Source organism: Mya arenaria, chromosome 1, assembly GCF_026914265.1.
Source record: "Mya arenaria isolate MELC-2E11 chromosome 1, ASM2691426v1".
Classification (NCBI taxonomy): Eukaryota; Metazoa; Mollusca; class Bivalvia; order Myida; family Myidae; genus Mya; species Mya arenaria.
Genome location: NC_069122.1, coordinates 5,835,128 through 5,852,533, shown reverse-complemented (window position 1 = coordinate 5,852,533; position 17,406 = coordinate 5,835,128).

Sequence of the window (17,406 nt, the reverse complement as noted above, 5' to 3'; positions counted from 1 at the left end):
GTGCATTATTCAGTAAATTAACGTGCCGTTAATGACCGGCTTTTTGTTTTACATAAGCGCTTTCAGGGCTCGCATCATAACAATGGCCACTGAGCGACCTGGTTTCTAACCAAAAGTGGGTCAACGCTGCCAACTTTGGCACAAAAACAAATTTCAACATTGATAGCTGTAAAAAAATATCAACAAATAAAATAAACCGCCTCTAACTTACATATTTCTTCTGAGTTGTCTTTTTCTGGCAAATTATGTGTGTTTACTATAGATAGTACTTTCTGCAGTTGTTTTGACTATTTGATTCCCTTAAAAACACTAAATTAAGTCTAAAACGTTCAACTCCTCCGAACTTAAGTTATATCTGTCGTTTTTATTCAAAACATACGACTTACATGGACATGATTCCATTACGTTGTATGCAATGAACAAAGAAATTTCAAATATGTTTACAAAATTATATTGTCTCGCATGTTGCATAGGCGTCCAAAATCTCTACTTATATAAGAAGTAAATCACAATATTTGTGTCACAAAATCTGATATAGTTGAAGTTTTATAATCGGACTTGTTTTGGTCTGATAAATATTAAGTCATACATGCATTATAATTACACTTAACGTACAAAAAGAGCGTACACTCAAAATCTTAAGGAAATGCTTAATTTAAACCAGAAACGATGATCATTTTTCTTAATACGGGCTCAAAGCCTACGCATGGTTGTTTTATATGCTATTTATTTGGACTTGTTATTCGGAGTACTATAAGGATGGAAATACTTATCATATGGCTACTTAGTTATTAAGTAGTTACACCATGAACATGATTTCGCCAATTAACTCGCTAGCATGATCATGAACTCGACCATTACCTCGAGTCCATGAAATTGTACTCGCCAATTTCCTCACAACTATAAACATGTACTCGCCCAATACCACGCTATCATGAACATGTACTCGCCAATTACCTCGCTACCATGAACATGTACTCGCCCATTACCTCGATTCAATGAACATGACCTCGCCCATTTCTTCACTACTATGAACATGTACTCGTACATTACTACGCTACCATGAATATGTACTCGCCAATTACCTCGCTTCCATGAACATGAACTCGCCGATTACCTCGCTTCCATGAACATGTACTCGCCAATTACCTCGCTTCCATCAGCATGTACTCGCCAATTACCTCGCTTCAATGATCATATACTCGTTCATTACCTCGCTTCCCTGAACATAAACTCGCCAATTATCTCGCTTACATGAACATGTACATGCCAATACCTCTTTACATAAACATTTATTCGTCAATTACCTCGCTACAATGAACATGTATTCGCCAATAACCTCGCTCCCATAAACATATACTCGTTCATTACCTCGCTTCCATGAACATAAACTCGCCAATTACCTCGCTTCCATGAACATGTACTCGGCCATTACCTCGCTTCCATGAATATGTACTCGCCAATTACCACGCTATACCATGAACATGTACTCGCCAATAACCTCGCTTCCAGGAACATGTACTCGCCAATTACCTCGCTTCCATGAACATGTACTCGCCAAGTACCTCGCTTCCATGAACATATACTCAGCAATTACCACGCTACCATGAACTTGTACTCGCCAATTACATCGCTACCATGAACATAAACTCGCCCATAACCTCGATTCCATGAACATGTACCCGCCCATTACCACGCTACCATGAACATGTACTCGCCAATTACCACGCTACCTTGAACATTTACTCGCCAATTACCTCGCTGCCATGAACATGTACTTACCACTTACCTCGCTACCATGAACATGTACTCGCCCATTATCTTGCGTACATGAACAAGGACTCGCCCCTTACGTCGCTACCATAAAAATGGCCTTGCCCATTACCTCGCTACTTTTAACATGGTCTGGCTCATTATCTCGCAACCATAAACATGACCTCAAACATTACCTCGCTCGTATTCAATTTCGTTCCTTATTGCATTCGAAATATATTTCTGTCTTTAATCAATATAAAAAAATTCTGGAAAGGAAATTTAAAAATGTATATTGCATTTATAAGAGGAAAACGAAAATGTCATTAACAATATCATTATCACCGACTGAAACATTTTATTTAAATTAGTCTGACATGAGATTTAATAGGTCGTCTGCAATCACGGACACGTTTTTCAGTAATGATGCGATATTATCAAACTTCTGATGTTTCCATGCTAAATTACACGTTATTGCGGAAAACATCCGCTTTTTAATTAAAACACAACAACAGACAATACATTATAGGAACAGCCAAAGCGGCCAATTAATGTCTGTAGTGGTTCGTTCAATTGCACAAAAACCAAAGTTAAACAACATTTGTCGCGCTGACTTAATGAACCTATCGAATGCATAATGATGGCATCAGCGCTTGGAATACCTATACATGTGATGTGAGTGTTTGTTTCTGGCAACAACAAAAATGACAATCTTTATCAGCTTTGATTGTTTAGCGGACAAAACGTGCTTCTATGTCGCAACAACTACTTAGTTTAAACATATTTGTTGTACAACGATTGTGAAACAAGTTATTACAACATTATAATAATCACTTTCGTTGGCACGATTTTACGCGAGAATGTGGTCGTGTGTTGTGGGGGAAACCGGAGAACCCGGAGAAAACCCACTTGTCCGGCTGGGTGACCACAAACAAAACTCACATGCGCCCAAGCCGGGAATCGAACCCGAGTAACCTTGGTGAGAATTGAGTGCGCTAACCACTGCGCTAACCATACAACCGGTTAACAACTACTGAAATATATACAGACAGGAAGTCGTTTGCAACTATAAGTATGCGTCGAAAGGTAGCGAGCGTAATAGTAATTTATTCATAATAAGGTAAGATGATTTTGTTTACCCCGGCCGTTGTGTATTTTTTGTAACTTAGCATTCTTTATAATAGGAATACTTCAGATTAATGTGAAAGTTACAGATCAATCGGGCATATGGAGGCTATTCGTTGCTAAAAGTCCAGACGTGTATGTGTGTATTTTATGTTTGTAACATTGATGATTTACCAATGTACATTTGACAAACGCCAACTCATCGGTTGTATGTTTATATTTCACACTGTACATTGTTCATTGTGCCGATTGCAGTTTTATTCTCGTTGCATCTATTCAACAGAAGGTTCAGTCGTGTTTATAGAGTCGTTTATGGTAAACACTTGTAATTCTGTGAAAGTCACATGCCGATTTTTACGTTGCAGTTTGTAGAAGAGATATTTAAGTTCGTAGTTCTACAAAGTACATTTTATGGTGGTGACTTTTCATTCGCAGTTGAACATGTTTACGAGGTGAATTTAATTTTAATTATAGATAGCTCCGCCTTAACCATGTCGTAACTCCTCCTTACGTCTTTCGGAAATTTCCGCTATCACTCGGCTCTATTTAAACAAATTATGGATACTTTTGACCGTGGACATTGCGAACCTTATTATGGACATTACGAATCATCTATATTATGATACTATGGACTATGATTTGGAAACAGGATGGATTATAAATTATTTAATGTCGAATAAAATAATATATGATATTACAACATGTTTTAACTATATAATAGTAATAAATACGCACATATGACATGAAATGAGATGTAACTATGCAAAATGATACTTGACTGAAACACAACAAAATGTAAGTCATTAGCATTAAATTATACTTCAAGAATGAAAAGTCCCATTGTCTTATTTTTCTTTTAAAGCTGCACTCTCATAGATTGACCGTGTTGACAACTATTTTTTTTTTTTTGGATGAGCCAATTTTTGCGTAAATGTCTGGATACCAGTGGTATAAGACTGCTGACAAAAGATCAGATACAGTTTTTCAGTTTTACGTTCGTAAATTGATGTTTTATGGCTAAAAGTGATACTACAGTAACGTTTTAAGAAAATTGAAAAATGGCGGCAGTTTTCCAAACAATTTAGATCTGTTTTATTGTGAGTAATCTTATTATTTGTATAACAAGCATTGCTGCAAAAATTAGCCGAGTCTGGGACAAAAAAAGGTTGTCAAAACTGTCAATCTGTGAGAGTGTAACTTTAAATTACTGTAAACACTATTTTAAATTCTACCATTAGAGAACACTTTCTTGCCTTTTTGCAATGTTTAAGATTGCACGTAATATTAGATAATTTAAAATTTACGAAGAAAAAAATCTAAATTTTCATTAAGTTGAAATTATTCACTAAGATGCCCCAGAGGTTTATAACCTGGTAGCTGGAACTGTAAGGATAAAATACACTAAGATTGCAACTTCATATTACTTGTACATTATACTGTAACGAATATTTTTTATAAGTGATTAATAAAGTATTTTAATGATGAAGTCAATTTATTGGTAATAAACAATTATTACTTGCTGCTACCTTTTATACCCCACCCACACTCAACAGTCAGGGCTTTTTTTCACATTTAGGTGAAGTGGTCCTAGCTTTTGGAGGGGAAAAATCGCGCGTTTGTTTTTTTCTAATCTAAGACTCACGATATCTATTTTCTCATGTTCTTGAAATCCCCCACTTGATTTTTATGGTTCATAGTGGCAGATCCCGTAATTCATAACTGGGGGACACAAGTGGGTTGGAGGGCTGTTCTTCCATCCACATGGATATTTTGTTTCAATGATGTATTGAAATCACACGTTTACACCATACATGCTTATTAAGATAGTAAATGGATAACATCAGACAAAACTAGGTGGAAATCATTATGATGTCCCTCAAAAGCTTCGTGGGTTTGCTGGAGCAGGTTTTGAACAGGGACTTGCGTTAGAGGGGCTTTACTGAGGGGCACAACTTTTTGGACATGATCCCTCGAGTGGGCATGACATTAATATGTTTAAAATGTAGGAAGTGGGGTTTAGGGATACTCCCCCTAGAATATTTTAAATATTTTAGTCTGAATTGGTGCATTATGGCGTAATTAAGTAATTTTTTCTGAGAAATATTGACAAAAGAATTAACCTTTAAGTTTACTTGCGGGTCAACTGGGGGGGGGCACAGGCCCTACAGCTCCCCCCCCCACTGAACGACCCGCCCATGGTCCACTTGTAAATAAGATAAATGAACAATTTTTGCTTGCTTGGGTATATAAGTAAAAAAAAAAACTGACAGTGGCAGTATAAATCTTGGTCCGTGAGCCCAGCTCAGATACACCCAACTGCAATTGACTAAATAATATGGTGATTTATAACCCATTTAGGAACATTGATCGTCAAAATAAAATAAATGATGAAATTAATTTTAGTTTTAATTGTGAAATAAAGAGAGAGTACTCGGACTTACAACCGGGAATTTACAGGAAGAAGGCGAAGATGTTATCTCCCTTGCTTGATTCGACGGAAATAAACGAAAGAAAATCCAATTCGTTAGCTCCGCCGATTCACCTTCGTTCCTTTCGGTGACATTTACCATATAAGGTATAGGCGAAATCGTCTATCCTTGTAATTCTGAACTTGTCAATTCACTTTTGTAAACCTGGACTTGTTGGACTGCAGAAGTTCATTTTACGAATGCGAGTGTCGACTGTAGGATTGCAGTTTTACATATGCATGATTCGGCTTTCTAAATTACATCATCATATTGTTAAAGGCAAGTTATACGATCTATGTTTTAGTGAGTTTATACAGAGTAGATCTGACAAATATACATTTTGACTACTATAATGACAAATGACAAATCAATACGGAAAAACTGACGAATAGAAACAACAAATAGCACGTCTACATTGACAAATGTAAGAGATATTTAGTACGATTAAGAAGCACATTGTGGGAATTACATGTCTGGACTTTTAGCAACGAATAGCCTCCATACGGGCATGGGTTATACCCAAGCGTTTGGCTCACAAACTGCTGAGCCTTAGCTGTTGTGTTTTCACTAGCCTTACTGCTGTAATGTTAAGTGGTGTGATGACTTGCTCATTCACTCGAATTGTCACATTGGTGTCCGTTAAATATAATAGGTATAATATCACGATAATGTTGACGTCACAAAACCCTACCTGGTACTATTTCGCTATTGGGCTCGTTCCTTAATGCTTACTGGCGGTTGATCCATATTAATATCATAATCATTTTTTACTTATTTTCAGCCAAATCCAGGCGGTGATTATCTTAAAGTGGGTTCAAAACAAATGCCTACTTGTGATATATGTATTATATCTGTTTTTTGTTTTGTTTTGAAAAATTGAAATTGTCTTGCTGGGCCATAAATGTCAAATGTCGTTGTGTGTCGAAGTGTTCGAAGAGGAGCATATCAATCCTCTAAAGTAAGTTTGAGGGCATCGGAAAGCCAAAAATATGAACAAAAAGGAAAGGTCTTCATAAAGTACAGATTAAAACAATGAAATGGAAAAATACTCTGTTCTTTGAGGTTTATAAGTTGTAATTTCAACGTGTTTAATGTTTTTTTTTACCAATTCAATACACAATCTTAACTTACCGTAGTTTACTGACGGCTGTATTATGTTCCTAAGTTTATGCTTTTAGGAATCTCAATTTCATTTTCTTTTGGCAGTTCTATTATTTATTCATGAAATTGCCAACACAACAACGAAACTAATTATCAGAATAATCCCGATGCCTAGCAAATATATTGGGTTTCGGAATGTGAATTAATAGTTGAATTCATGCGCAAATTTCAATGCAATCTTTACAGAATACTAATGAGATAGGGATTTGTTTAAGCGTTGGCATGTTAGGTATCAGTGAATAAACGAACAATTTTGAATTCAATACGATTGATATTCATATACAAGCAAAGTCCTTATAAAGCTAATCAGATAAGAAACCTGGCAACATATCCGTTCTGAAATTGTCGAGTATTGCATATCTTGTCGTAAATTATTCATTTGCAGTTTTCTCTGATATAAAATACAGTCTCATCTGATGGAAACGGCAAGCGTTTTGTTATCAAATTGTCTTTAATGCCGTTGTGCTTGTTATTGCTCAACCGATTCCTCTTCTCATTGGAAGCATTACATGCCAAATAGACAGGCTGAAATATACACAAAACAATTTATATCCAGAATACAGAAAAAAACTTAAATTACTATGTAAAGCTTCTGTCATTCCATCACGTTTCTTATAATGGTGTAAAAGATACGAGGCAAAGAATGGTGAATAAATCTTCGGTGCGCAATGAGACACTATTTTATGAATCGTTTGGTTTACTTACATTAAATAAAGAAATATAACACGACAGAAAAACTTAAAATGGAAATTTTTGAACAAAATGTTTTCAAAAGATTTGAAAAATATTAAATATATAATATATTACGAAAGGAAAACAATTTTTTACTTGTTAATTTGTTTTAGGTTATATTTTCCTAACCCAGTTTAGCCCTCCTATTTTGGCCAAAATAGCAGAGCAAAGCCTGCCATTGACAAATTAAAGAGACAAATTTTAATGCTTGTTGTGTCAGTGTTTTTCTGTACTGCCTTGTTTTTCATCGTCATTTTCTCGTGGCCTTATGCCATGACAAACAGGTCGATTTAAAACATTAACACCTGTAAAGTATATGTATGAATCGATATTAAAAGCTTTGACACGAAATAGATAAACGAAAGTGTACGTCTTCAGTCATTTCCATAGCTACGAAAAGTGGCAAGGTGCCATGTCAATTTACACGAAATGTCTGTACTTTGCATAAGCGTCTTAAATCTATGATATTAATCGAAGACTTTACAGTCATGGTGTTATTAAACAAAATAATGTGGATATAAATCCTTTGGGTTTGTTTCTGTAGCTTTTTATTTAATCCATATGAAAACTATTTTATTTGTGTTTAAATTTATCGTATCTTTACGTTACATTTGGCTACACTAGAAATTCGCGTACAATTGTCCAAAAGGGACACTCGTTACTTGATGCTTTTCGGAGTTTTATCACTGAAATAACAGCAGTTCACCGCAAACTGAAAAAGAGTGAAATATCAATTTAAAGAACTTAAAATACCTAACAATCAATAATAATTAATTCCTTCGATCAAATCTGAATAAGTCACTCTTGAAACACAGATGATAATTTGATCTAGAAAAAAGTTTGTTTATCTTGACTCTTTGAACAGAAACGCAACTTACACTTTATTACGGAAATGGCAATCCCATTTTACAACGTTTCACGCTGAATGCTCGAACATCTGATTTTGTTCCAACATTAATTCCATAGTATAGCTTGTATCAAATATGTTTGCAAACTTTCTGACTTGGTAATACGAACGAACGGTTAATTCACACAACGAATTACTAAAATACCCCACCACACGTCAACATCGAAACACGGCCCTCACCCCATCATGGAAACGATCCGTTTACAAACGAATAAGGCAAATCTCTAACATTGAGGGTTAATTAATATAGATGTATCATAAAACAAACCTTAAAACTTTAAAAACTATTAAACAATTCAACGGTGATCCCTTTTTGATTAGCTTACACTTTCGACCTTTTAAATAATTATTTAATAAATAGCGACCACTGTAATTTGGTAAGTTTATTTATTCCTTTTTTAATTTAAAGATAATTCATGCATTGTCTGTTATTATAGGGAACATAAATGCATTAAAATCATTGAATGAATACAATTTTATAACATGTTTGCACATACAAAAATAATAAGTTAAACAATCAATTGAAGAACAATATCTCCACAAACCAGCATAGGAACGCCAGTTTACGTCATCAAAAACAAAATGCGTGATGGGCGTTCCATGGGTAGTGGTGTAGCAAAGGTTTATCAAAAAGAGGTTATTGAGAAATAAAAATCTTTTAAAATGAGAAACAAATAAATGGCTGATTTCAGTGTATATATTTTCTTTTATTTATGATCATAGAAAAAATATACAAAATTGATCTCAGATAATATCGTTTAAGGAGGTCTCTTAGAATTATGACACATTTTCTTAAACAATGCTATATGATTATACGACTCGTATACATTTTAAATTGCAATAATAAAATGCATGGTACTGAGGCATGCCAATAAGCTAAACATTTAACGAATACCGTTGAGAGGCAAAGATAACAACATACACTTAACGAGAGACACATACTTTAACAAAGCAACTAGACACATGCATACACATATGTTTATTAATAATCGTTTGATTTGCCTCCTTAGAACCGACCGGCATATTGGAAAAAAATGAATGTTTGGTCATTTGTTTTCCCTTGAATTAATGTTCTGGAAGGATTGCCCTAACAGTTTCATTTAAATTTAGATTATAACGTACAGTTTTTTGACGAATTAACAATTTAAAGAGTAATATTCCAGTCCGTAGCATACACATTGTTCGTTCGCTTTGTTCATCGCCATCGTGTGGTGACAAAATCACATTTCTTTAGATAAAATAACCGTCACAGGTTCATTCTAACAATTAAACTGTCAATTACAACACAATTTAGGGGCATCAAAAACTCAAACAAATAGAGAAGAAATTACAAGAAAATGAATATTTCTTGATTTTTTATCAATGTCATTAAAGCGTTTACTATTTTTGTCAGTTGATTTTAGTTCTTCCATTTTCAGGAATTGTCAACTTCGGACATTGTAGTGTGGCCACCAAGTGGGGACATTACAGAGACGCTTGTTTCGTTGTGTGTATATTGGGCTTTAATCCTGAACATTAGACTTTACGTTTAAACTTTTGGCTATTGAGCTTGTTTCTATAGTTTTTGCATTTAAATATAGATACATATCAGCAACTTGGCTCGTCCATTTAGTTTGCATTGACTTATTGTTCGTTACGGATTGTTCGTTCGTTTTAGTTAGCTTTAGATTGAAAAGCAATTTATCTTGGGGCATGCATGCTTAACAAATGAAGTAGTATGGCATCTTATAACAAGTTAATACATATAGAAAAATGAAAAAAGTGAATGATTGCTCAATATGTCTCAATGTGTTACATTAGGATATAGGTTAATGATGATAGGAACAATATGTCTAATAATTTTAAGTAACAGGTTACCCTGATATAACAAATTTACTTTGCCACCATGAACATGTACTTGCCCATTACTTCGCTTCCATGAACATTAAATCGCCCTTAACCTCGCTACCATGAATATGTACTCACCAATTACCTCACAACCGTGAACATGTTCTCGCCTATTGTCTCTCTTACATGAACATGGACTCACCCCTTACCTCACTACCATACAATAGACTCGCCCATAACTTCGGCACCTTAAATATAGTCTCGCTCATAATCTCGCTACCATAAACATGAAAACTTAAATCACATTGCTCGTATTCAAGTTCGTTCTTAATTGCATTCGAAATATTTCTGGAAAACAATGCATTTGTAAGAGGAAAAAAGAAAATGTCATAAAAAATATCATTATCACCGACTGAAACTTGTTATTTAATTTAGTCTGACATGAGATTTGATAGGTCGTCTGCAATCACGGAAACGTTTTCCTGTAATGATGCGATGCTATCAAACCTCTGATGTTCCCTTCCTTAATTACATGTTTTCGCTGTTATTGCGGATAACATCAGCTTTGCAATTAAAATTAAAAAAATACACCCGACAATACATTATAGGAACAGCCAAAGCGGTATGTATGTGGATGTTTTCAATTGCACAAAAAGGTCTTATACAAACTGATTGAATCACGCTTGGAACACCCGTACATGGGTTGTGAGTGTTTCTGGCAACAGAACATATGACAATCTTTATCAGTTTTGAGCGTTTATGAGGCAAAATGTGTTTCTATGTCGCCATAACTTTTTAAGTCGCTTGCAACTATAATTATGCGTTATGTCGGATCAGTAGCAGATGTAATTGTAATTTACTTATAATATAGTAAGATGATTCCCCGTCTGTTGCAAAGTCGTCATGTGTGAAAGGGGAAGATATCATAATGTCACGGCGTATTGAGATGTACGTAACACGAATATACTTAAGATGTCCTTTTTCACATTTCAAATGGCTTTGCTAACATCTTAAGAAAGTGTGAGTGTATAGGCATGCCATACAATGCAGATAATAAAATAAGAATACAGATGTCATATTCGTATATTATAGATTTCAGCAATGGAATTACGAATTTCAATGTATGATTTGCCTTCTTACTAGATTATAATTGTCACGTTCTGTTTATTATTTTTTGTTTATTAATTTATCATTATTTCTTTATTTTATTCATTATTTGATGAATTCAATATGGTATGTATTGCGTTATTATTGCTTTTAGGATTGTCCTTCCTTTTCATAAAGCATTTTCATAAAATTAAAACCTAAAAATCGTGATTTGAAATGCTTTCTGGAATTTCTAATGTTGTTTTTGAAATGGCCGACACATACAAAAAAACTAAGACTCATGATGGTTATTATGAATTGCAAAAACTTTTGTGTTTTGGAAAGCCAATATAAAGTGTATTAGAAAATTTCAATGCTATTCTTTATAGAATAATACAGAGATATCGACTTTTGAAAACATTTGCTGATGGCATTTGTTATCGTCAGTTATTCATTTGCAATTATAAGAATACCACCTAAACCATTCAATAACTACCGTTTGGATAAATTGAAACTCCATACACTTATACCGCACGCTAGTATTTCAATAATACCATTGACAATAGAAGTTATACATCACACTCCGTCGAAATTGAAGTTTTGGCTAATGTTGAAGCGCATCTGTTTGCAGCAAGTGTTATAAAATCAATATATTAGATTTCAATGTTAAAACTAAGTATTTAAACGATTGTTTACATATATGCTTACTAGTCGTATACTTTATTGTTATATATAATGCTGTTTCCGTAAACAATACTTTTTTATGACTGTAAGTCAATGCAATTAAACGGCTTTAGACGATACTAACTTTATGTTTAATGGCAGTGGTGGAAAAAAACACCACTGTCAGCATCCGATCGTTTCAAATGTCGTTGGTAGCTCTATACGAATATATGAGTTTGTATTTGTTTGTAACATAGCATTTTTTATAATAGAAATACTACAGATATATGTGAATGTTATAGATCAATCGAGCATGCGTTATACACAAGTTTTTGGCACCCAAATGGCTGAGCCTTAGCTGTTGTGTTTTCACTAGCCTTCACTGATGTAACGTTAAGTGGTGTGATGACTTGCTCATTCAATACGATTGATATTCCCATACAAGCAAATTCCTTATAAAGCCAATCAGATAAGAAACCTGGCAGCATATTCGTTCTGTAATTGTCGAGTATTGCATATCTTGTCGTAAATTATTCATTTGCAATTTTCTCTGATATGAAATATCGTCTCATCTGATGGAAACGGCAGACATTTTATTATCAAATTGTCTTGACTTCAGTTGTGCTAGTTATTTTTCAAGTCATTGAACTTCTCATGGGTAGCAAGACATGACAAATAGACATGCATAAATATGCACAAAACAATTAATATCCAGAATACAGAAGAAAGCTTAAAAACTTATACTATGTATCGCTTCTGTCATTCCATCAAGTTTCTTATAGTGGTGTAAAGAAATGTTATGTTTAGTCGACTATTTACGAAATGAGTTATGATATGTAAGATTGGGAGATACGAGGCAAAGAATGGTGAATGAATCTTTGGTGCGCAATGAGACACTATTTTATGGATCGTTTTGTTTACTTACATGAAATAAAAAAAAATATAACACGACAGAAAACTTATAATGTAAATATTTGAACACAATGTTTTTAAAAGATACGAATCTTAAATATTACGAAAGGAAATTAATTTTTCACTTCTTAATTTGTTTTAGGTTATATTTTCTTAACCAAGTTTAGCCCCCGATTTATGAAAAGCCGTGACACGAATAACTGAAATACCACACCACAGGTCAAAATCGAAACATAAAACTATTTTAAATCCAATTTGAATCCCTATTTGATAAGCTTACACTTTCGACCTTTGAAATGATTTTTTTAGTAAAAAGCGACCACTGTAATTCGGTACATTTATTCATTCCCTCTTTAATTTAAAGATAATTCGTGCATTACCTGCTATTATAGGGAACATAAATGCATTTAAATCATTGAATTAATAAAACTTTATAACATGTTTGCACTTAAACATGCGAAAACAATCAATTAAAAGATCAATTGAAGAACAATTTTTCCTCAATCCAGTATAGGAACGCCAGTTTACGTCATCAGATAACAAAACTTTGCATGATGGGCGTTCCATGGGTAGTGGTGAAGCAAAACTTTATCAAAAAGGGGTTATTTAGAAAAAAATATCCTTTAAAATAAGAAACCAATAATTGGTTGATTTCAGTGTAAGTAGTTTCTTTTATTTATGATCATAGAAAAAAATGACCTCACATAAAATCGTTTATGCGGGTCTTATTTAAATAGAATTATGATACATTTCCTTAAGTAATGCTATATAATTAAACGACTCGTATTCTTTTTAAATTGCAATAATACATTGCAAGGTACAGAGGCATGCCAATAAGCTAAACATTTAACGAATACCTTTTAGAGGCAAAAATATAAACATACACTTAACGAGAGACACATACTTGAACAAAGCAGCTAGACACATGCATACAGATATGTTTATTAGTTGATTTTCCTCCTAGGAATAGACCGGCATTTTTGATAAAATGACTGCTGAGCTCGCTATTTTGTTTTCCATTGAATAAATGTTCTGAAAGGATCCTAACAGTTTCATTTAAGTTTAGACTGAAACGTGAAGTTTTATGACGAAATATAATTTAAAGAGTATTTATTCAGTCCGTAGCATAGCAATTGTTCGTTCACTTTGCCAGCGTTTGGGGACAAAGTCATATTTCCTTTGATTTAAATGCGGTTCACGTAAATCAACCGTAAAAGAGTTCCCGTTAACAATTAAACTGGGTTTGCAGATTTTACAACACAATTTAGAGGCATCGAAAAATCAAACCAAATAGAGAAGAAATTACGAGAAAATGAATATTTCTTGATTTTTTATCAATGTCATTAAAGCGTACATAATTTTTGTCATTTGTTTTTAGTTCTTCCATTTTCAGGAATTGTCGCCTCTGACATTGTAGTGTGGCCGCCAAGGGGGGACATTACAGAGACGCTTGTCTCGTTGTGTGTATATTGGGCTTCAATCCGGCAGCTTTAATCGTCCATTTTGTGTGCATTGACCTATTGTTCGTGAAGGATTGTTCGTTCGTTTTATTTAGCTTTAGATTGAAACGTTAATTGTCTTGGCGCATGCATGCTTAAAAGATGGAGTAATATGACATGCTATAACAAGTTAATACATATATAAAAATGAAACAGTTGAATGATGGCTCAATAATTCTCAATGTGTTACATTAGGATATAGGTTAGTGACGATAGGAACAACATGTCTTATAGTTTAAAGTAATAGGTTACCCTGATAGACTACGATGCTTATATAAAAGAAGGACTTAATTTGATTTTAACAGGTACATTCTCAATACAAATGCACAATAAAGGCGACAACTGACCACTAGTTTCCAGTCGAAAACATACTGTTTTTTTGATATGCTAGTTCTTCAATGTAGACCAACCGTTTTAGACGCTCCCTACTTTATGTTGAAATACAATATATACCAACCCTTCCACTGTAACAGCCCTTACAATGAGTTGACTTATCATACATATTGATGGTAATTCTATCATTATAATACATATGCTACTATATATAGAAACATGTTACTATAGAAATTCGTTCCCGCAAAAATGATTATCGTTAACGCGTGAGGTTATCACGGCACATGAGGGCGATTATGGGATAATAGCCCGGCGAAGACGATCACGTGCATCCTTTAAGTCGTTTTTACGAAATAAATAAAAGGCAGAAAGATACCTGGTAGGCAAACATTCACGCAAGCGAAGCGTTTTAGGGGATTTAAAGGGTATATCAATGCAAGGAATGTGAAATAAGTTTTACAATTTATGAGTTATCCCGTGTTATGGTAACAATAACTATCGGGAATCGTACCGGAAGTTTACATATAGTTTAGCTGTGCTAACATATATAAATCAACGTCAAAACAAACCGTCTTATTTTTACTCGTTATCTTTAATAATTTATGCCAACCTTAGCCAACCTGTTATTTATCATTTTTAACTACCATAATTCCTGTTAATCAAAACCTGTGTGTCCATAATAAAATTTTCAAAACCAGTTCAAATCATTGACAAAAGACATAACATTCAGAATAAGACAAGGTTGACCATGGCTTTTGGTTAGAAATTGCCTCTGTGAAAAATAAAAAATAAATAATTACACTCCGTCTAAAGTCTTCGGTCAATAACTCTTCCCACTTGGACAGTTATCAACCAAAGGCCATGGTCAACCACGTATCTTTCTATGTTCATCGTTGCCTTCGTATTTTGTTTCTGATTTCTTGGTTATTTGGGATATTTTAGTAAAAGTTGTCTCTAGGTCTTATAATCTAAAGCAATACCGAAGTAAAGACTGCCTCTTCGTTTTTTGTTCTTTTTAAGCAAATCCGCAGTAAAGAGTTGATGTTAGATTGTAACTTATGTGGTTACTATTGTATCTTAATTCACATATTAACCTTTAAAATATAAATTAATTTTTATAAATATCAAACTCATATATAGAATGTGTTGTACGTAGGCAACGTCTGAACATAATTTTTGTTTTCTGGACTCTTTCATTCAACTTGTTTCGTGCTCAAAACATGGCAAGTATGTCCGCTACGTAATAATTTTGATTCTGTGCATCTGACAAATTATTAAATAGATTCATTATAATTTTGCCATTCTAGAAGGAAGATCTAATTGCTAACTTTACAAGTTCAGTAAATGTGTTTTAGGCGAACATTTTCTGTTTGGTACCTATTTGAAGTGTATGTGTTGCAACAGGGATGCAAAACAAAACAGTTAGGTATAACTTTAGGACTTTTTTTTTAACTTTTCAATCACGATAATTATATTTTGCTAACTTTACAATCAGGATAATGACTCTTTCCTACCTTTCAATCAGGATAAATACAATTCTTCAGCGTTTTAACTCTCGTTGGAAGATAATGTTTAACTGGACCAAACGAAACCACTGATCCGTTTCATAAAACGTTTTGTCCTATAATATTTACAGTAACTCACGTTTTTACAAATCACTTGAAATATGAGTATCTATATTTAATTTAATAGAATTTATCTTTTTCTATAACTGTATTTGCTTTATGTCTAAACGTCGCTTACAATGATTGAGATTGAACAAATTACACATTTTCTGTAAGCTGATCAAATGTTCAAGTCAGTTCTTTATTCAATAAAAACACGCCCAATTACTTTGTTCATTATTCCTTTATCTGTTATGTTTACAGCTGGCAATTCAACTGCAACCTTGTTTTGAACAAATCTACTACTTGCCTGAAACATTTCATTATGTAATGTAATGTAATCTACTACACAGGTTGTCCGGTCAGCGCAGTGGTTAGCGCACTCGCTTCTCACCAAGGCGACCCGGGTTCGAATCCCGGCCTGGGCGCATGTGTGTTTGGTTTGTGGTCACCAAGCCGGACAAGTAGGTTTTCTCCGGGTACTCCGGTTTCCCCCACATCACAAGACCACACTCTCGCGCAACATCGTGCCAACGAGAGTGACTTAGTATAAGCTATCACAGCTTTCTTCACAATCGTTGTAAAATACATAACGTGTAAACTAAACCTTTCATTAACTACATAGTTCAAGATACGCTGTCAAATGAATTCCTCAATGGTATATATCCATAATCTGCTTCTGAATCGTGCCGCCAGTCTTCGCCATTTTTCGAAGCCTTATACACACAATTTTCGTTCAGGGTAATGAACTGAAGGGACTTTTATTGAATTATCTCATCAAGGAGATGCTAACTTTGTGAAACTTCTAGACCGAGATAATTTGATTTTCCTGATTGTAAATTACATTATGTAATCAATATCGGAAAATAAGTATTTATTAAAGATTTTTCTTAAATAATCATATATTTTCAATATTACGTTTGCAATTGCTGCAAGGTGAACACCTCCTTTGTCTGGACTCAAACTTTTGGTGATTTCATTTCTTTTATTTAATGTCCGTGGATCCGCATTTATATTGCGTTTTGACTGTTCGGTGAGTCTGTTTAGTGTAAATGTAACTGCATTAATATTACAAATTTGCAGAGAGTCTTGGTTATTTTAAATCTTTACAGTAATTAACAATTATATTATATTTAGAGTGTTGACAAATTAAATAATAAAGTTCAATTTAAGATGTTTGTTGATGGAGTTCAAGTTTTTATTTTCTCAACCAAGTGCAGTCACAAATAATATCACAGCCTGTAATAAAGGGTTTCTCATTGTCTGCATCTGATTGATTTCTGACTAGTGTCATCAGTCTCTTTTTTATGAAACGCTAAACGTTCAAGATAATTATC